The following is a 21,289-nucleotide window of genomic DNA, read 5'->3' on the forward strand; positions in this document are numbered from 1 at the left end:
CTTGTACGAAGAGTTTGAAAATTTACCAAGTATCGTATATTTGAATACCACTATTTAATCGAAAATATAGAAGAAAGTATATTCGCGAGGAATCGTTTTGTTTCCGAGAAAATAAATTCGAAAATTTATCATACGCGCGTACCAGAACAATTCCTAACTAAACTAGTATCTCTCCGACAGAAAGTCTTCGTTTTGCATTTTTCCCTCACTTTCGTGTTATTTTTATTTCGTACGACAACCGCCTAATTGCTGTTCACTCGTACTCGGCCAACTTCAAAAGCGTTTAATAAATTTTCAAATTCGACTGACTCGAAAACTGCCTCGTACGAGCAAATCTTATTCTGCGATTTCTCTTTATTTCCTAACAACGGACTATTCCACGAACATCCGCTTGTATTTGTACTATCTTTCGTTTACATTGTTATATAATACATTATTATATGATAGAAGTTGGATTCTGCAAAACGAAAGGGGGCAGAGATGCGCGCGGCCACTGCTCAGTGCCTTGCACCCTGGCATGTGACGTGTTCATTAACTGGTTGCGTAGGAGAATCGAGCCGTACACGTGGAAAGGGGTGGTGGATGCAGCGGGGTGAGAATGTCGCGCGAAGAGGGGAGGAAGCGGAACAGGAAGGGCCGAAAGTGGGGTGGAACGTGGAGTAATAGTAACGATAGTAGCGTATCACGGGGGAGGAAGAGGGTGGCTCGGCCCGGTTGGCGCCAGCGAAGGGGTAGGAAGCGGGTAACCCGGCCGTAGTACCACACATGCGCTCTACTCGCTTACGGCCACTGAGTCAAGGTCTTCGGGGCTGACAATCGACCTAACCTCGCGCTTTTCTCTCTCCTTAAACCGGCGCAACCATCGACGCACGTGAATGTGCGCGTCGCCATCGATAGGAAACGCGGACATGCACACGCCGATCGACCTAATCGTCCATGGCGAGCATCCTCCGTTACTTTTTCACCAGGTGCTTTGTTTTTACCGTTTTATCGCCTTGGTATTCGGGCAAAAGTTAGACAAGGAGATGAGAATGAGCGAAAAGGGAGAGAGAGAGAGAGAGAGAGAGAGAGAGAGAGAGAGAGAGGGAGGAAAAGGGGAGAGAGACAGTGTAGAGAGGGGGAAGCAAGGTTTTTGAAGGGTTAATAGATTGGGGGTTGTTTTAAAGCTGATTAGAATTGGGGACTACGGAAGTTGGTTTGTGGGATGTCAATGTTACGTGGTAAAGCGATAGGCGGCTATACGGGATCAGCCCGAGCTTATTGTTGTCTTTGTGGTAAATTAATAGCGACATTCGGAAGGGAGTGGTCTCCAGTCTCTTTACGTTACATAGCAAACATTCCAATAGCGTACGTTGTTTGTATTATGCCGAAAAGAAAGTCATCGTGTTGACATTGTGTACGTGTGTCTGTCGACACGGAAGTAGTAACAGCGCGTATATGTCAGACGCATTCGGCGCTCGGCCGTTAAATGCTAGATACGAACTACTGTAGGTAGAATTTCGCTCTTTTTATCGCTTGATTGACGCTCCAAAGGTACGTTACGCTGTAATCGCTGTACAAATCTTGCAATTTACACAGTCAACGATTAAAAATGGCAATTTGCAAGGAAATTCGAGGCGTCGAAAAGGTAAATCGATAGCGTTACGTGTAAAAGTGGGAGACGAAATTGGAAATAAAGTAGGAAACGAATACATTGAGAAAGCTGGCGTCCCTTATCGATAGGAACTCACCCGATAATCACCTGAGATTCCACTTGCTCGACCTAGTCGATATTCGATTAACTACTCTAACGGGCACCACTTGCCCGCGGGAATTCCTGTATTGTTCGGTCTCTGTATCCACTAGGAACGGTCTTTCGATTGACCAGCAAACCCTACAGTTCGTATCCACGTTACAGGAATGACTAGCATTCGACTGTTTACGAAGCCAGGTGTTACGTTCTTTCGGTCGAGATAATCGATGACTAGCGGAGTGTGATAGTGAATCATGCATTTTACAGGAAGCGGAATATTCTCAGGTCGTTTAACCTTTTGACTGCGCAAAAGATATTTTTTACCAGCTTTTAGTCTCAACTGATGGATTTTTCTGTTCAATTTTCTGAAGAAATACATTTCAAATTATCTATCGAGTAATAAATATCTTGTATTACTTACATCGTTCGAAAGACGAATCGCAGGACGTTAACTTCACAAGAAACGAAATTAAATTGCACGCGCGTGGTTTCGTCTCGGGATTTTTCAAGGGCCAGAGAGAAACTTTTTCGAGAGAAACTTCTTTAAAAGAATTTGACGGATATCGAAAGCGCGACGAATTGCTCAAAAAGGATATCTATATACGCGTTTCTCTAGGAATACCGAAGCGACCGCCGTTCTTGGGAAAATTGTTATAATTCGGCTCGCTAGTAGTCGATGCGAGCAATTAAAGCGTTTACGAACTAAATAATTAAATCGTCCTATGATTTTTCGAAACTAAAAGCACTCGCCACGCCGGACATTAAATACGATCTCTGGATCAACCGAATCCATCGAATTACTGGCTGGATTACGCGAAGCAAATCCGAATTATTAAACAGAATCGTTAATCAGAGGTTGGTCGGGGAAACGTGATTTTCGTGCGGTTAATGAATATTTAAGTGGAAACGTACGCGGTCGCACCACTGCTTACATCGTCCATTTGCATCTTTACCGCGTTTTAATTACTTTTGCGAAGTCGCCGAAACAAAAAACGAAAGCCATAAAACAGGTGCTTTATGAAGGAAACGGAGAGACAGAAGCGAAGAAGCAGGGAGGAAGAGAGACAGAGAGGCGGGGGGAGAGAATTTCTGACGGGAACAGGTAAATATTCATTGTTGGTAAAGAGAACAAAATCCTGGACATCGTTGAGGTCCATTTCCAGTAAATTCATTGGCTCCGACCAGGCTAGACTGAAAGGCCACATTTATGAATTTATGAATATTGTTAAAGCCCAGTATCCTGCGAAACTGTCCTTTTACGTCGGGTCAGGTCAAGAGTTCACGTGTCCTTCTTCTCTTTATGGCGAACCAGAACATTGTCGTAATTACGGCGAAATTATACCTACTCGAAAACTTAGCCAAGGTAACACGGTTGACGGTTGCATTCTCGTAAAGCTCTACTTTAAACCAGGAAAGCTAGTCATCTCTATATGTCACTACGCGACAACCGAGCTATTCAGACGTTTCGCAAAATGATTTTTAACGATCTCATTCTGAGAATATCGTCGTGTCGCATCTAATATTTGCGTGCGGTAGCACGTTAAGACGTCATCCGTAAGACGGTAGAAATTGTTACTATATACACACTAGGATATTTATCGAGTTTCGCTTCGTTTACCGTTTCATTTCTTCGATGCGGGGACATTTTCTCACGACAAAATTAAAAATTAAAAATTGCACGCAAATATTTTTCTTAGCACAAGATGATTTATCGTTGCGGACTAAATAACGTCTCTACAAATTATAGTATGTCTGGTAATTGAGATAAAAAGAACAGCATCGCCAAAAGATAAGAACTATTCTATTTATACGTTTATCGCATACACGCATGAAAAATAGAACGGTACGAGTGGTATCTGCAAGTGCAGTTTCAGGACACCTACGAGGCAAGTCTACGAGGCAAGTCTACGAGGAGCTGTATTTGCATGATGGAGATCCGAACACTTTTACTTGCAGATACGTTACACCTCGATACATGCTTCTCGGTATCAAGATTTATGGATAGCAATCCTTAGAAGAGCTTACGTTAGCTGTTTACAACCGTGTTGCCCTCTTTCGTGAACAGACTGGTCAACGACCTCCTCTCTATCGCTATCAAGTGAAATACAAGTGGAATAAATCTAACGATTCCGAATCTTCGCTCGAACAAGATATTACATATATGTCGACTTCTCATTGGGATTAGGGGAGTGTAACTAATCTTCATTTGGATTAGCCATTGTTGTTATACAATATAGATGACATTTACTGGTACCAATATATGATTATTACAGAATTTGACAAGTAACCGTGGCGATTAGATACTCGAGATGCTAATGACAATGATCTTAGGTTCAATAACGAATCCACGGTCAACGGGATAGCAAATGCGTTTTCTTCCAAAGTCTAAGGTCGAACTGAACATACTTGTCCACAATTTAAGCGCAACTCAACTTACTTGTCCACAATTTAAGCGTAACTCAACTTACTTGTCCACGGTACAAGTAGGATACAATTAACTCCCCCAGTCCAAGTGGAACTGCACTTATATACTCTTCTCTGTATCTCTCTGTACAACCATATTTTTAAGCAGAGCTATACAACTACTCCATACCTCTGTTATGGTAAAAACTTCCATCCCGTGACCGTGGCTACGTTCAGCGACCAGTTGTGTCACTCGAGCCCAAGTCTATTGTCACAAATCTCGGGCAAACATAATCGGATTAAATCATAAACAATTACTTGTAAGTTTTATTATTTAAGTACAGCTATAATAAAAAGTCTAAACTAAAGTATTGGGGATGTTCCCAAAAATTACAAAAGAAAGGACATATATATATTCGAAATTTCGTTCGAAATTTGACGCGAGTTGTTCGCGAATTCGAAGGGAATCGAAGAGACACAGAGGCGCGATTAGAATGAAACGCAACGTGCACAACGAGCGAAGTCTCGCGACAGCAATTAAAGATCAAGGATCATCGTAAGAAGTTCCAAGTTGGCTGGTTCAAAGTGGCAAGTCGACTATCGAACGTTACAACTTCGGCAAGTCTGTCATTTCTGGATGGAACCTACGGCCGACGCCCTCTACTTTGCACGGAGTTTGCCGCTTGCCAAACTTTACGATGCTTTCACGAGTGTATGAATAATATAACAACGAACACGAGCTACGTACCGGCGCGTAATTACGCCGATATTACGCCGATATTACGCCGATATTACGCGATAAGCAAACGCGCTTGTAATATTCATTCATTCGCCAAAGGACTACGACGTGCGCATTTAAATCAATAGGGAGACACGTGCCCGTTTCGTGTATAATTTCGAAAATTATTATAGCTCCGGCGTTATTAGATAACGGGAAACCGCGGCGGAATTAACGTTCTGTTATTCGAGCATCGAATTGATTTCGTTCAATTGATATCGTTAAGCATTTACACCGAGTTTAGAATATTCGATTAACGATATTTCCGCCAGCGTGCGCTTCCTTTTTTTCTTTTTTTTTTTTTACAAATACGCTCGATAATGGAAATCGAGAAATTGAAAAAGACACGAATTTGATGGAAAACGTACGATTCGCTTTCGTCGCTGTACAGAATGTTCGATTTTAATCTATAAGTGCAAATTGCCGACGAGCTGTTTGATATATGAGAGAACGTCGATCTAAATATTACAGAAATCAGGATTATAACGATCTTTATTCGTTATACACATTTTTTATCGTGATTGAAAACAGAAAAATATAGCTATCTAATTAGAACTTAACGTAGTAACGTGATACAACTAAAAGACGGCTAAATTGATGGTTGCCGACTCAACTTACGACTCACAACTTACAACCCGGCAACTCGTAAGTAACGATTGATCCACGACTACCCGCAGCTTCCTCGCAACTGCAACTAGTCTTCCTCGAAACCAACCAATCCCTGTTTAAACATTTTTTTATACAGCAGGTAGTTTAGCAGTGATACGTATTTATAGATTCAAATTGTACACCCGGTAGAGAGCGCAGGATTTTTCCAAAGTACAGAACTCGTTAAAAGGCCTCTTCGAAAAGTATCTTACCCGCATGAGCCCAACGACGATATCCTCGAAAATTCAGGACGATGAACGCGCAAAAAGCAAAGTGGAAAACCGAGTATCGCGAAAATCAGCTCGCAACGGGAATTTCCCAATTTCGTGGCGCGGTACGAGGCGACCAGCTCGAAATCAAACGGCCGTTGCCGGGTCACGGAGGCTTTGCGCACCGCGAAAGACAAATACCGGTCGAACGAACAGAACGCGATAGCTTCCGTGCAAAAAGCATAGGGAAATTGGCGAAATAGGCAGGCGGATGCGAAGCGTTTCCGCCGGGTTTCTAGCGTTGAAACGACGAACGTTGTTCTCGACTATACACGAGCGGTTAACCACGCGTCGAACTTTACAGGGCTTTTACATTTGGCTGAATAATAGAACGAGCAATTTACACCGTGAACGAACACGCGCGCGAAGAGCATCAGCTGCGCCCTAACGCCACTCCGCGGTGCTTTTTCATCGCGTCGCGTCGCCCGCGCGGATGATACGCTGCATTTCCATGCCGCGGAACGTCCCTCCTTTGTATCCTAATTTCATTTCTCCTTTTCTCTTTGTTTCATCGCCATGCGTTTTTTGAGTGGCTGCCAACGTTTTTGCGCACAGCAGAGGGATCATTATTACGTATTCGTAGCGATTTCAAAGCGGAGAGGAATTTTAAAAAGCGACACTGGATAACTTAGGTACGCTTTTAGCGTTATTCATCTTATCGAACGTCTGGCGTATACCATAAATTCTTCGCTGGGTAAAGGAGCATACAATTTGTTCGCTAATATTCAGCGTCTAAATGTAAGGTGAAAATTTCGCGTTGTTAAATATTGAATAGTTGCGAAATATGTGTCGCTGTACGGTTCTCGCGACCTTGCATGTCCACGCGAATATATATAATCGCTATAATTATTACACCAGGCACGAAGAACATGAAAGAAGTTAATACCAATTAACCAGTTTCTTTATTTATCGGCGTGTGTATCAGTCGCGATGATCTGTGCGCGTTAAGATACTCAGAAAAGTTACAGCCACGTCTAAGACCCAAAGTTTCAAATCGCTTAATATATGCAGATAAGGAGTTAGCCGAATGTGTAGCGCTAGCTTGAATTATTACACGTATAAAAGCGATATAGATCCTAATAACTTTAATTTTGCTAAGAACTCCGGTGTAATAATTTCAAAGGTTATGCTAAACGAGTGAAACCAAGCGCCCTTGTACAGTAGAATGTTCCAAGAGAGACCCGATATTCCCGTTTTTGTAGTCGTCAAAAAGATGAAATCCTTTTAACGAAGAGCTCGACAAATTATGCGCCGACGCGCCACTTATACAGAACGTAACGAAAGGAGCATTTTCATTTAAATAATGAAACGACTCATTTACAGCGGCTACATCGTCGCAGCCTATCTGCAGAAGCCACAACAGCACCTCCTCTCACGGTTTTCCATCGTGCCATCTGTCGAATTAGACGAACTCTACCACAGATTTGGCTAAACGCAACTAAAAACTAACGATCGTTTACAATTTAACATTAGAACTATCGCACCAGTCAAATCGACTGGTTTTACAATTTTATTTTAAAATTCCTACTTCATGTTATATTTTTTCCACAATGATGTAGTGACTTTCGCAACGATAACTAAAGGAATAATATAACGAATTCTATTTTGTTTTTTATGTATTCAAACCTAAAATAATTTTGCATCATGGTTACTTGTACCAATACCAGTCAAAATGGCTGATACTTGTCGAAATGTAAAAGGGTACTGCAATTTGTTTATCGAACCCCAATTAACCGGTTTCCTCGTTTTGTACAACTTCCCACACGTTTTTTAAACTTTGACTGCGTAGCATTCAATATGACGATATCAGATATCAGGAAAATTCCGGATCGATCGCTAGATGCTAACACTAGAAATACCACACTAGTCAAAATGATTGGTTCTACAATTTTATAAACGCGTCGACCCTCGTTTACGGATCATAGTCTCAGATGAATTTATGATACCAAAAATGTACCGCATAACGTGGAATTTCTTCTGTAAAAAAGTAATAAATCAATAAATATAAAAATATTCTATTATTACGTATTTTTTAAAGACCAGTCATTTTCACTGGTTTTAGTCGAAACAGCTTCGTGTTAACTATCGGTAGTTCTAGTGTTAATATACTCTCCACGTATCTTACGCATATGCAGGGATATTCGCAACGAAAAGAAGATGTTTTACTTCGAAAAGAAGAAAAGAGAAAAAAATTGAAAATTATAAACTATTACGACGACTATTTGTCGTATAATTTTTTCACTAATATCTCCATTATTATAATTTCTCTCTGTGATAACCCTTGGATCCTGCTTTTGGCTGTGCATTTGGCAAATGTCCTAGCTCATTTGACCGAGAAACCGCCGTAAGCCTGAGAGCAATTAACATTAGCCCGGTGCATTAGCCGTGTGTGCGATTGTTTAGTAAACGTCCATTCGGTATTTCTTAAATTAATTAATTAAATCGCTCTCTATTATTCCCGATGACACGGGGGATGGCTTTCGTCGGATACGTTGTTCGGTTATCCGTATAGGTACACTTCGAGTATCATTTTTGATCGATGGAATAAAAGCGATTCTTTCGATGACTTTAATGAACAATTAAATAAGTCAAAATTGTTTCTTCTTTCTATATATTAAACTATCGTTCGTGCTCGTAATTCGCGACAGTAAATTTTGGTCGGTCTGAAGCTTTTCTCTTTAATTCTCATTAATTCGATATTCTATTAGGAAGTAGCTGCCATACGGTGAATATTGCAACGAGCAAATCGTGCATTTCTTCGTAGTACATTCTGCTAGTGGATCTAAGAAAAAAGTATTACATAAACATAAGTCTGGAGACGTTCTATTAACCCTGTGACAGCGAGCTCCGTACCTCGGCCCGTACTAACGTTTTTCACATGTTGCCGACGTCAGTATGAAATACAGACTTATGTAACTATTTTCTTATTCTGTCCTTGTACTCGCATAACGACGTGACGCGATGACATGGATTGTGCATTTCATTAACCGCACCACGAATTCATACACGGTTCGTACGTACATTTTAAACATTTTGAATATTTAATTCTTTATTTCTGTTTCGTCGCAGCGGAAATTCTTCTCTGAAAAATGTTTTATACGCATAATATGGAAATAAAAATTTCTTACGGCAAGTGTTCGAATATTTTTCGCGAATGTATAAATCTACGATACGTAGCGAGTTTTACGTAGAAAAGTAAATACAAAAGCGTAAGTTGCTTTTTAATTTTAATCGTTCGATGATAAATTATTTTCGTATTACTATTCGCATGGCGCGTAATTACACGTAAACATTCTGAAACGTTCCCTTTGCGAAAGGGAACTCTTCTCGTTACTTTCAAAAACTTTTATCGTAAAGTTTCATCGTTTTCCGCTTTGCTAACGATAAACCGAATAAATTAAATTTATCGCAAATCGAATCGTGTTCTTCGGAACGGACTAGAAGAGTATCGTGATGCAAAATAGTGTGGATATCCGGATCACACACAAGACATGCGCATACAAACGAGGTCGTTTCTGAGGTTTGCACTTTCTGCTCAACTGTTCAACTAGATCGTTTCTATTCGAGTAAATTACACGCGTATCTCAGCGTTCCAAGTTAAATTTGCTGTAGCGAAAGAGAAATGTTTCTTTTTTTTTTTTTCTTATACGTTTGCTTCACCGTCATTTTCCACCATTTGAATATCGTTAGAATATTTCGAATATCAGAGAAACGGAATAAAATTTGACGGTAATTAATCGAGGTTCCGTGGATGGGTAATAAAATGATTACTATCGTTTCAAAGACATAAAATACTTGAGCGTTTACGGCAAAACTTTCCTGTATAAAATCCGTAAAATTTTATCCGCTGATTTTCCAGAATTTCAAACGGTCAAAAAGAGTTGAAAATCTGGCGTTTCGTTGGAAAAGTATTTAGGGTAATGCTCGAACTTTTGCTTAGTCGTTCGATTCTCGGAACTGTTTTTTTTTTCTTTTTAATATAAAACGCAAATGCGTCGGTGGAAAATTAATTAACCAAAGGTGTATATATATTTTTTCCTGCACGATGTAAAATCGACGAGAAAATGTAAGATAATCGTTTCCCATCGCGTCGAGAGAAAAGGAATGTCGTCCAGCTACGCCCTTTTAGTACAAGTTAACTTATGGCGTCAGGATAATTAAAATTCCGCCTTTAATCGCGCGTAGATATATTCACTTCGCTCGTTGCTTAATGAAACACGATCGCTGTTGCTCGTACAAGTAAATTTTTTATAACCGTAAATCAGTAACGATGCTTAGATATATTTTTCCAGCAATTTTCGCCCAACTCCTCCACATAAGATCAGGAAATTACGTGTTCGCGACGATCCACGACGATCTTGCGGGTCGTACTTTCGATGCTTGATGCACTTCTCCATGAAAATTCGATAAAATCTATGGAGATTAACGTTGGCGATGGTCGACATTCGTCCGACGAGCGTGTAATCAAAGGGAAATTGTGTTTTCCATTTGCACACAGATACGACGCCGTTTCACGTTTATTTCCATGCTTTTAATCTCTGTCGAATGTTAAATCAGGACGGTGTATAACGCACAACTGCGTTTCTTTTAAAGGAAAATGAAGGATAAGGCGAAACGATGGGGCGTGTAAACGGCGGAAAAGGACCGTGGTCTGCCCTTAGCAAAGGAAACCGCTTTAACTGCTACTGCGAACCAAATAATCGTTCTACCTCTCAGAAGGATACACCGATAATCTCGCGTGGAAGAATTTTACCAAAAGAGTTCCTGTCTCAAGCACTTTTTCTCTTCTTTTTTTCTACGATTTGTGCCATTTCTTTTTTACATCTCGAATATAACGTATTTTTCTTAAATTTAAAACAGACGAGTTCTTCTACTTATATATTCTTACAGATTTTCTTTTTATTTGGATGAATTTTACAATCAATTCTCATCGAGAATTATAAGTAAATATACTTACAGATGAATTCGATAATTATATTTTCAGTGATAATAGGGACAAGAGCGATCGCCAAAAGATCGCTATATTCTCGAATTATTTCGTAGAATTTTTCAAACGGCAGGCTGAGCTTTATAAACAGAAATCTCGCAATCGACTGACGTGGGCACGAAACCGAGGGAGAGATGATTGAATTTATGATAGAATTCGAGAGCAAGAAAGTTTGAACAGACTGGAAGAGAATAATAAAAAAGTCAGAGACTGAATAACATACTGCGCAGACAATTTCTTCCCCTTTTCTTCTCTTGAGATTTGCCCTTGGCCTCGGCAGCCTCGCTCGTTTTACCAAAAATATACCGTTCTATAATCTCGGAATACACACGTTCCTCGATATTTTCACGCATCTCTTTAGCTTCGTATCGAACGTGTCAAAAGGTACGGCCGCCAAAACGTACGGTGTCTGACGAAAGTTTTGGAACATTTGCCACTGGAAATATACGCGTTGTACGAAACTTTTGGGAAGTTCTAATAAAACACGACGGTCCTGATTGTAACTTGAAACTAATTCGAGAATGTCTATGAAAGTTACAAGATATTTATCGTAAACGCACATTTAAAAAATCGAAGCATACAGCATACGTATCATATTTGAACGTACAATTTGAAACTAATTCGAGAATATATATAGAAGTTACAAGACATTTATCGCAAACGTACATTTAAAAAAGTGAACAATTAGCATACAGCATAGATATCATATTTAAATATGCGATTAGTACGAAAGATGGCCTCGTTAAATTCTATGGCCTATTAATATAGCGAATGATTGATTGTTCGAATACTTTGACTTATATAATGTAAGAAGAATAAATATTTTCAAACCTCTATATACATTTTCAGATCCATTTTTAATTTTATCGATACAATCACGACGGTCGTGTCTTGTTCACGTTACAGCGTCGAATGGATTCAAAATGTTTCGTTTAATATATTACACGTGTGTAGACAATTTCCAGGAGTATTGGATTATCTTGCTTCATTAGCCACTTTGGTTATCGTTCTATTTATTTTTATTCGCGATTATATCGTGAAATTCGTTGGAAATAAAATGTCGTAGAAGATGCAATTTTTGAAATTATATTTCCAGATATACAACTACGGCTGTAGGCCAAAATTTACTCGCGTTATTAAATCTTTCGCTTTGAAGCGCGACAAAACGAAGACATTAAACATTCCCTTTCGGACGAGACGCTAAATGTTTAAGCAGTTCGTCGACGTTAGCGAAAAAGCTTTCAGCCCTGTTTTATTGTAAATTCCATAAACGGTTAATTCTCTAAAACTCCAGACCTTCGCTACGCTCGACTTTTTACCTCGACCATGCTCATTTTCATACACGAACAAATATAACGACAGAGCTCTATTTGCAAAGTTAATAGAAGCACAACTTGTACGACTACTGATCCATTTTAATTCTCCGGCATATCTCCATATAATCGCCAAGTAATTTCGCACGAGTATATAATTCCCCGAGAAACATAAAATTCATAAATACGTTTAATTGTGTTAGCGATATCGTCGAATAGATTAAATTCCGAAAGCGCCCATTAAAATTCCCCTATTATCGCAAATTACGCGCCGTGCTTTTATTAACTTGAACAGCCTGTGCTAACGTTATTAACGACGGAACTGCCAGCCTCTCCTCTGAAAAATAGAAACCAATAGCCGCGAAAAAACCAACGGTAACACCACTTCAAAGTACGTAAGTAGCAAACTGAAGCTACTTCGCGATCATTGTAACGATCCCAAACTAGTAGCGAGAAGCTTCGATTCGTCAAACTTCACTCGCACTGGATGTAACTTATATTTTTTTACGGTTCTGATGGAAGCAAATTTTAATCATTCTGCAGAATGGTGTTCGTTTTCTACATCGTAGGCGGCACTAGAGGTTTACGATTTTTATTTAAAAATTATTCCACTTACGGATAACGAGGTACGCGAATCCAGTGAATTCGCGATAAGATTAGAACGCTGGGCATAATCTCGCACAAGGGTGGCTGAAATATCGAAATTAACAAGGGACGATCGTCGCATTCGCAAGGAAATTCGTTGGGAAATGGCAACACTAGCTGCCTTTCCGCTCTCCCCTTTCGGTCAACTCTCAAAGGAAAATTGCGTCGCAACGGGATGCAAACACAGTGTATTTCGTTTATTCGCGGAACACGACGTTTCCGACATCCTCGTGCTACACCCATTTCCGGATTAAACGTAAACGATACCGAGTCACGTTAATGCAATTAACGGACGTATAGCGACGTCCGAGCGAGTTGCAGCCGTTTCCACCACCAACGTATGCTTTACCTTAATTCGTTATCGTTCGAGACCATTTGCAGCTGCGACAGCATCATTCGAGAGCAGATACGCGCGCTTTCCAAGTTCTAATTTGCATGGGTTTTGAATATTTTGGCTCGACAGCGAAAAAAAGAGTCGATGGACTCGACGTTAGCTTCGATTCGCGAGAAAATTAGGACAACCGTTTGGTCGCATCCAGGCAGACGGGTTTTTAGGTATTCGCAGGAAATTAAAAATTGCAAAAATCCGGAAAATGCGGATCACACGTAAAAATATAGGGAAAATGTGGAATATATAGCATCGGTTATGACATTCGGTAAGTGAAACGAATGCCTAGGCAAGATTCTATTCTCGTCGTTGTCCTCGAAAAGATATGAATTTGCATAGAAATCCGCAGTCCGGCGTAAATATCAAACACAAAGTAAATATCAACATTTTTTCGGAATATCATACGGAAGAAGAAGCTTTTTGGAAAATTCGAAAATGTTTGCGGTGTGCGTAATTTCTTGATGTGTGTGTAAATAAAAATCGACGTGGTGCACGTAAAAAGCGTCGCAAGAATGCACGGACAGAGAAAAATAGACAGAAAAAGAAAGAAGCACGTGTGTCGACTGGCTCGCGCAAAAATTAGTTCGCCTCTCTGAAAATAGGAAGGAAAACGCGTTGTGCGCCGGCGAATTTCCCGCAAAGTAGAAACTCGGCTACACCGTAAACACACGGTAAACATAGAATCGTCTGATGACGATTTCGAATTAACGTCGTGGCATTCTCGCGCGAAATATCTTTGATCTCGTCCGAAAGGAGAAGCAGCGAGCGCGATCCTCTGTGCTTTCGAGATCATCCGCCAGACCAACGATGACTTTCAGCCCGTCATTCGACGAAACTCTAGACAACTTGCAAGTTCTTTGAGCTTCTTCGTCCCTTTCTTCGACATTCCGAATTCTGCTCGAAGAACATCCGAATAACGTCTGAGAAATTCGTGCTTACTTTTCGAAGATTAGAACTGGCACCGGCGGCTTTCATATTTCCGATCCTTTCGATCTAACGAGATAGGTATATACGCGGTTTGATGAATTTAATTAGTTCTCGATTCTCGAGTGGCTGTGCCAGAACAACTCTGAACGAAATAAGGGAATTAGGGAGCTGCACGGTGTACATCGACGGGGAAATAAAATTTCAAATGAAGTTAAGTTCGTTCGTTAAATTTCTGCCAATTCCACCTTCTATCTTCGTAAATTCGAAGAAACGATCGCATCAAAGATAATGGCGAAAGCTATGTTTTCCATTTCCCACTAATTCCTCTTCGTTAACGATTCCTTTGATCCTATCAAAATGTAGATTTTCTTCGAATCGATAACGAAGTCCGACGTTCAAATCCCCCGCTAACTCGGTCCAAAGTTTTCTTTCCAACGTCGATTATCGAAATTGATAAAAAGAATCCGGTCATTGTATCTACGAACGTCTTCGGAAATATAACAAAAATCGGATGAAATTCATCGTAAGCAACGTTGTCTTTCTTATACAACGATACCACGTTTCGCGATAATTTTATTTTGCTTCGTAACAATTTCTTCTTACCGTAGTACAATTATATCGTCGTATAATTATAACATGTAAATTAATTATAATCAGCAGAGCATTGATCTCGAATAAGTATCACGTTATCCTAATGCCCTTTGTGTCGAACCATTATTAACTTCACTGCGTAATTATACGTTAATTAAATTTTAGAATACGCGTGCGTGATATACGTTAAGTTTTAACAAACGTCGAAAACGCATAAATCGTTCAAACTTTTTTGTTTCCTTTTTTTTAATAGACTGCGTCTAAAGTTTCTCAAAATTTCGTTACGTGATCGAAATCGGAGATTCGGAAAATTATTTGTAAAGCCCGGAGTCGATAATGGAATCGGATATTAAAAGATTTTATCGAAAAGGGAAATAAGAATATAAAAGGTCAAGACGAAACGAGGAACATCCGCAAAGGAGAAGACACGGATAATCACCCGATATATCCCGAAGAACATGGCCGTCTATAATAATTAGACTGTCAAGTGCATTCCTTCGATTTAGATAGTCTTTGTTCCACTTATTTCACTCAAGACGATCTATTTTCCATTCGATCGACAATTACGATTCCTTCGACTAACGATGGATACGCGGCTCGACTTTGAATCTTGTTATACTTGTTATTTGTTATTGACATTTCGATAAAAGCATCGGCAAAAATAAAGCTTTTCATCCTACTACTCTTCCTTAAATGATAAATATCGCTCGTTTCTCGAGTACTCGAATGAAACGACCGTCTTTCCGAACAAACAATTAATTAGTTCAATCTATCGTCAGAATGGCCAATACGATTATTACATCGAAATTTACAAATTTTATTTAATTACGTAGGATCTCAGGAGTAGCAGGACGGACGTGGAAACAAACTTTAAGAAGTACGAAACGCATCTAAGTGGACTTAGACGTTGTATCTATTGAATTGGCAACTAAGTGATCGCGGATTTTGTCATTAGGTGGTATTGGTAAAATCCGCAATCACTTAGTTGCCAAGCCAATATCTATTTTATTTGCGTCTGACTTATGATCGATCTTCTTTCCTGTCGACCATCTCTGCACGTAAATCCAGCGTAGGATGAAATTATAATTTTACTAGAACGACGAGGAACACTACAACGATTTAACAAGTATTAACGTTTATAACAATGATAAACATTAGCAGCGACAAAGTCAAAGTTCAGCTAATCGAATCATACTAAACAGATCAAGTGGTTATGATATTACTACAACACGGACAAGGTATATGTACCATCTGAAAGCACGGTCAATTAACCTCTTGTTTAGTCAACATCCAGTTTACGTGAGTCAACTTGCATTAATTGTATTCGTGAGTCTAATACGGATATATCTCGATTAACAAAATCAGGTCAGGCAAAATTCGACGATACAAAAAGCTGAAGTCGACCAAGACGGTTAAAAATTTACTTTAACGTGGTTCTTCTTCGGACGTGATCAAAATTTCTCGAAAATTAAACGCGAGATTCTTTCTGTTTCTTAAATATAACGAAAATTTAATTAAACAGAAAAATCTGCTGTCCAATTGAGAAAGCTTTATGAATTTCCAGAGTTCCTCTTACGGAGTCATCTACCGTCTATTCCAGGTATAACACGCGTCCGTGTGCCGGTCAACGATAATTACAAGTTTCATTTAGATTGAAAGTAATTAAAAATTCCGTTAGTCTGGACGACCACGATCGTATGTTACTGGCGTTTCGTTTTTACAATTAGTTGGAAAGGCAAGCTTACGATACGTTGATAATTTTCTTTGTTGAAAAGATGAAATATTCAAAATGTTATTTAAGATTCTATGGTTGCTCGTCTAAAATCTTTTCTGGTTGCAACAAAGAAAAGAGATACGACTGGTTTTAATAGCACGAGCCACGGTCGTATATAATTACATAAATTCTCATATCAAAGAAAGTTAGAATAGTGGCGAAAAAACCGGGCGAAATTTCATCGTTTGAAAATCTACGGCGCGATTAAACGTGGAATTAATTCTAAGAAAGGATCTTCCGTTTCATCATTAAGGAATTTCCAATGAACGATTCGACGTTAAGCGTTTTCGCGTTCGCTGCTTGGCTAAACGCGTTCCTCTGTTTCTAAATGGCAGAGACGTTCACCGGTTCATCGTTTCGTTTAAAAGTTTATTCAGCAATTCGGTTATAACAATTGCATCGTGCATTACCAGGATCCAAATTCAATTTGCGCCGAGGCTGGAAGCTGCACAGCCACCGCCGGCATCGGACAATTAAATGGATCGCGAACGAGCTGGAGCTGCAACTTGGCACTCGGACAACGTCGCCGTGTAAAACCGATGCTTTTCGTAACTCCTTTCGCAACGGTCAAGAAGAACGACGTTGAGAAAGAAAAGGAAGGAAAAGGGAGGAGAAGCAACTGGAGCCACAGCGCTGCACGAAGGATAAAATTCCAACGCGGAAACGAGCCGGCAGTCGCATTAAAAATTTCAACAATACTTTCTCTCCACCGACTACCACTGCCACCGGGTAACTTTATAGACGAGTACGATGTTTCTTTTCCAGCTACTGTCTAACTTTCATAAAGTACAGGCTGATCTTAAACTACAAGAGTGGTAAAATTTCAAAAGACGTATTAAGGTATTCCCCGCACAACGCGCCACTTTTTCGCTTTCACGCAGCTCGAGAATCGAGAAAATCGCAATCCCATATTTTGCAGTCGCTGATCTGCGTTTCGGAATTGTCGAATATCGAAATTTTTAATTAATTTCTAATTCCTGGAGTATCGATTTCTCTTCGTACTCGAAGGTCTTTTTAACATAGACGATATATACGTCTGGTAAAATGTCGGTGATCTTTTTTGCAAGTGATATACATAAAAATCGTACATAAATTAACGGAGCTCAGGAGACGAGGATATTTCGATACGCGACGATGTTTAACGGCGATGACGAGGAAAATATCACCTAACGTTAATACGTGATACTTCTGCTTAATTATTTATTGTTTTAATAAACGTATTTCTCTTGGTTATGAAAAATATAGTGTATTTTTGTCGAGTTTTGTTTCACTCTATTTTTTAGACTATTTCGTCTCGTATAACACATGGGATACTTGCATGTTTAAAGCGAGAGAAAAAGAGATGAAACGAACCTTCTTTAAAAAATCGCAGAACGACACGTTCATATCGAACTGTACTGTAACTGTACTGTAATCCCATAAATGGGATGAAAAAATCTAAAGTCGAATACACTGGCGTATTTCTACACCAAACATGGTCTTAGAATCGACCTATACACCTTACCGTATGCTTACATATTCTTACCTTTATGTACGCATAAAAATACACTGAACTGATATAAAATTTCAACGATACTTTTCTCTTGCTCCTTCATAATGACATTGTATCCTGCAGCTCGGTAATATCGTTTTCCCGTCGGAAACATAACGCGCGATTTTTTTCTCGAGGAAAACGAGCAGCGCGTGCCCGTGCATTTTTCCTTACATCCTTAAACGCACCACTATTTTCATGCTAACACAGAAAGCGGATGCTACGTATGACGTATAAAGCGTCTCGTTTGCGAATAAAAAATTTTAACGATCGCTCGCCGTTCGTGCATCGTGAAAACCGTCATTTTTCGTATTTTACTTCATATCCCGTGACGTTAGTGTCTTTATCTTCCATTTTACTAGAATGTTTCAAACATTTTATCGCGCATTTTCCTACGCGGTTCTTGCGTTTGATCAAAAAACCAACAACTATTTATATATATACATCTTTTAATTAGCATTCGAACGAGATGAAATCGAATACGAATCGATATGTAAACTTTCAAAAAGCTCGTCTTTTACTTCCAAATTTTCCAATATATCTACCGTTCTCATCGAACGACGCAGCTACACGTCTTAACGTCTTGAAGCTCGTGTCCGTGCAAGAGCCGGCGGCTCACCTTTTGTACTAATAAAGGCTTTCCATTCGCTTGACACCCAGCGTTTTGCATCTTATTGCGTCGAAAGACGAGTAAGAGGCAGATTTATAAAAGAAATAAAAAAAAAATAGATATTGCTACATAGTCAAGACACAATTCCACGGAAAAGAATCGTACAATTTTTGGCCAGTTAGGCAAAAGAAAATTGCACGTTGAGAGATCGAGGTTGCTAGCCAGGTCAACGTTCTACATCGTATCGTTATAGAGCGTAAATACTCTACAACAGATACAGACGAGCAAGTTATTTTTTATTCACTATACTATCAGATGTCGGTGAACTAGTTGGAAGCCCGACGGACCAGAAGAGCCTAAGTTTGCCGCGAATACGGTCACGGTGTAACCACTGCCCGAGTCACGATCTCGGTGGTACTTCCTTTTTGAACGAACGACACGTCGGAAGCAGGTCAGAATTTTTTACAATCTCACCCTCTTTGGCACGCGCGCGCACCACCAAGTAATATCGTCTCGCGGTAACATTCGCCGTGCCACGGCAAAAATACACTCAACGGGTAAAAGCAGCGCGCGCGGTCTACGCGAAAGCCCGAAGAGATCTTAGCTTCGTTTAACCAGCCGTTCCAATCCGCATAAAGCAAGAACCGCTGGAAAGCGGAGAGAGAAGGACAGCGCTGTGTAACAAAGGAAATAGATCGATTCGCGGTTCGTTTTCGCATTTGAGTTTCGCGAATGTGGAACAACTTTAGATGGAAGGAAGCAAGGTTGAAAGTTTCTCTCCACTTTCATCTTTGACTATGCCCGAGAAAGAAACTTAAGAAATTCATGGGAAATAGCATCCGGTTTAAATTAGATTTCCAACATTACGTTTAACGAAACAACGGAACTCCGTTTCAATCGACAATATTAAGCAAATGTTTGCTATTTATAAATGCGCCCCTTTGTCTCGATGAATTATTCAACTGATTAATTAAACGTTAATTATTTAACTGATTATCGGTTCTCCTTTCTGTTTAATTTAGGGTTTACATATCCGTTAGACCTGCAGCCACGGGTAGAAATCGCGTTCTGCATATTCTGTTAATTTTGGCGCGGCCCACTGTTTACAGGCTACGAATTAATAAACCAGAATACATCCTTTTTCACCGTTGATTTCCATTCTCATTTTTCTTTCGTACGCTCGTATTAATTATACTTCCTAATGATACACCTATACGAAGATACGACCTTCGTTCGCGATTTTCTACTGAAAAATATGAAAATAGACGGCTACAGGGTCAAACATAACGTTGGAACGTAACGCGATCAACGACCTCGCAGAGCGGCGGAATAGCAAATTTAATTTGGAAGTCCACGTTCAGGTATTCTTTCGTACGACGCAAAACATGATAAATTACCATGATATTCAAACCGGTTCTTTCCAGCGAATATTCCAGGTTTCCGCATAGGTGGCCTGTGCAAATGAGCCAGCCGGATGATAACAAGAGCAAACGCACAAAGAAGCGCGCGACAGCGAAGGACGAGCAGGACCAAACGGAAGAAGTACGAGGAGGCTGTGGAAACGAGGATTCCAAGGTTCCTCGTTCCCGTAGGTTTCACCCTCGGCCCAGTTCCCAGGTATCCGCACAGACATCCGACCGCAAAACCGAAGTTCCGTGGCTTTATGCAAATTCACGCGCAACTTTTAACATTTACACTGGCTGACTTTCTTGTTGGATATTTCGTGTCGGCGGGAAACCGCGACAAGGATGGAAAAGCAGCAAATACTCGTCTCACGTCCTACCAACGGCCTTAGCCGCTCGTTTCGTACGTTCCTCTCAGCCTTGAACGTTTGTTTTCCAAACCGAATTCGGCGCACGTGACGGGTCGACCAAGCGTTACCTATATATTTGCAACAACTGGAGGTTTCTACGAGAAACAATAGGAACTCGCTAAGATCGATAACGATCCTGACGTCGATTCGATTTCAATGTTCAACCAATTATCGGCTTATCGTCATCCCGGTTTCGTAACGCTTTTATATCGTTACTCTTCGAAAAATTCTCCACCTGTTATTTCCAACAGTTTGGGACAGTGTGGCGGCCGACTATATTTGCAACGATCCAACTGGAGATTCCAACTGGACATTCTTTAGTTATCGTTAGGCGGCGGATTAATTTTTATTAATTTTTGCGTCTATGAGAAACCGAAGAATGGAAAAATGCATAAATTGCACGAGGCATGAAAATATGTAAAATATTCATACTCGTTATATAATATTCGCTAAATGAGAGAAATTCAGACCTTGGTCCTACTCCTTCTTGCGGTATTCGTAAAAATACGAATTTGCGTTAACACCGGCAGTCTAATTATCGTGACACGCTTCAAGTATTACCTCGAATCGATATAATAAATCAGAGCGTTCTTTTCGTAGATTTTAATAGAACGCTAAACGAATTCGAATGTTCTTTCTTCGTTACGTATTGAGATTACTTTTTCTTATGCTCGTAATTCGCGGTAGCGTGGTTTTAACATTCTGAAACTTTTCTCGTACTTGTTTTCTTCGTTCGTAGGAAAATCGGCGAGTATCGATGATGATTCGTGCCAAGTTAACGACGAATATTCCAACGTGTACCTTTTGTTTGTTTTAAAATTACGAGAAATCTTGGAGACGTTCGTTTCAAAATGCCAGAGATATTTAGGGACCAGGTACG

At 40.0% G+C, this 21,289-nt stretch overlaps 1 protein-coding gene across 2 annotated transcripts in view; it reads right to left on the reverse strand.

Annotated features, from left to right (window-relative positions):
• LOC117205970 (heparan sulfate glucosamine 3-O-sulfotransferase 5) overlaps positions 1–21,289 on the reverse strand; it is a 152,328-nt gene that overhangs the window by 40,248 nt on the left and 90,791 nt on the right. Inside the window, exon 1 of one of the 2 annotated variants that reach the window (XM_033444855.1) lies at positions 11,041–11,315. The exons of the other annotated variant lie outside the window; for it this stretch is intronic. The gene's annotated coding sequence lies outside the window, so the exon portion shown is untranslated. Of the gene's footprint in view, positions 1–11,040; positions 11,316–21,289 lie in introns of those variants that run through there. 2 annotated transcript variants of the gene reach the window in all.

Source organism: Bombus bifarius, unplaced genomic scaffold, assembly GCF_011952205.1.
Source record: "Bombus bifarius isolate JDL3187 unplaced genomic scaffold, Bbif_JDL3187 scf7180000007996, whole genome shotgun sequence".
Lineage (NCBI taxonomy): Eukaryota > Metazoa > Arthropoda > Insecta > Hymenoptera > Apidae > Bombus > Bombus bifarius.